Genomic DNA, 2,068 nt, shown 5'->3' on the forward strand with positions numbered 1-2,068 from the left:
AATCCTCTTCCCTTGCTCTCAACACTGACCCCCATCCTCTTCCCTTGCTCTCACCACTGACCCCAATCCTCCTCCCTTACTCTCAACACGGACCCTAATCTGCTTCCCCCAATCTCACCACTGACCCCAATCCTCTTCCCACGCTCTCACCACTGACCCCAATCCTCTTCCCACGCTCTCACCACTGACCCCAATCCTCTTGCCACGCTCTCACCACTGACCCCAATCCTCTTCCCACGCTCTCACCACTGACCCCAATCCTCTTCCCACGCTCTCACCACTGACCCCAATCTGCTTCCCCTACTCTCACCACTGACCCCAATCTGCTTCCCCTACTCTCACCACTGACCCCAATCTGCTTCCCCCACTCTCACCACTGACCCCAATCTGCTTCCCTCGCGCTCACCAACTACTGACCCCAATCCCCACTTCACTCGCCACTGCATTGACATATGCCTTGCTGCCACTGTACCAAAGCACACTTCTATGATCTCCATTATTGCAGTGACGCGCCCTTCCATATTCAGCCCATTCCACAAATGGGCACGCTTTTGCTCGTTAACAATATTAAAATCTTTCAAGGCAAAAAAAAAAATTCTGGCTTTTTACTGGATAAACTGAAGTAAATATCGTAGTTGTTCTTCTTATTTAATGAAACAACAAAGTACTTTAGTATGTTGTGAAATGAGGTCAGCTGCAGAGCTAATGATGCCCCTTGCAGAGCTAATCTTCGCTCCCCGGTGCCTGGCATTTATAGTAGTCTAGCCGGTAAACTGAAAACTGGTTCAGTTCCTCACTTTACTGATCTCTACGTTGCTGTTTATAGAAAGAGGAAGCGATACGATTGCAGGTGCATGGCTGCCCTCCGGATTATCAAAGCGTGACGCGGTGAGCGTAGGCCAACTATGCTCCAGATTTTAATCACTCTGGAAGATTCAACCCATTTTTTGAAAAACGGTCTGAATGCAAAGTAATGATTGTGAGAAAACTCGCCAAGGCGTTAGATCTGTGACTTATGGAAACAATGGTTTTACCGCAATGAAAGGAGTGCGGTGCAGTGCCATTCATTTTAAGTAAGACCCCAACACACATACATGATGCACCATATGCACTTGTGTAGAAGGGCCTATTCATATTATTGTGTTGCAGCAATGTATATTATATCCATTGGTACAATGTGCTGCCATTTATTCTGACATTCAGTTGGGTGCACCGTCAGGATGGCACATGCGCCTTTTTTGGTGTGTTCTGGTGTTTTAGGCAGTCCATTCGAATTACGGTTATGTGTTAAGGCCCATTCATATATCTTTTGATCTCTGACTAGTAATAGACATTCAGATTGCTCTTCAGAGAGCATTTGACAGGTGGTGAGGAGGCCCGCCAAACATGACCCATTCGAGTGAATGGGGCAGCAATGCAAGCATAATCTGGCATTCTGAGGGGTAAAACAGGTGAGGAAGTGATAACTCCACCTCAATGCGAATTGCTCTTCAGAGAGTAAAGCAAGTGTGATCGAGGCTTTAAAAGTTTCATCATTCCCAGATGTCATTGAATTACCAAAAATCCCTATGTTGTGGAGAGAAGGGGAAGGGGAGGTGTTCTGTAGTCTAAACACACCCCTGTACTGTACACTCTGCAGGTGTTATCTCTAGTTCATGGTTTTAAGCTGGCCACACACGTAGAGATTTTCGTTCGAGAATTTTTGTTTCAAGATTATTTGTTTGATTTTCTAATCGTTCGTGGAATCGATGTTCGTTTTCGATAGCAGTGACGGGAAAATTCGAAGGGTCAAGGAAGGAAACCTTTTCTGGATCAAATTAATTTTTGCCGGTGTATGTGGTTATTGTTCAGAAATTACATTCATTTTAAACTCAAATGTTAAAAGCAAAAGACAATTTTCGAACGACCTTCGTCCATTCACCGAATGTTCAAAGAATTTTTGTACGATTTTTCACATGAATATTCTTGGGCGAAATCTACACGTGTATGGCCAGCTGTAAACCACAGTGGCTAAATGGTTAGCACTTCCACCTGGCAGTACTAGGGTCATTGGTTCGAATCCCCAACC

This window comes from Staurois parvus, unplaced genomic scaffold (genome assembly GCF_062004578.1).
Source record: "Staurois parvus isolate SC_StPar_1 unplaced genomic scaffold, SC_StPar_1.0 ptg002941l, whole genome shotgun sequence".
Classification (NCBI taxonomy): domain Eukaryota; kingdom Metazoa; phylum Chordata; class Amphibia; order Anura; family Ranidae; genus Staurois; species Staurois parvus.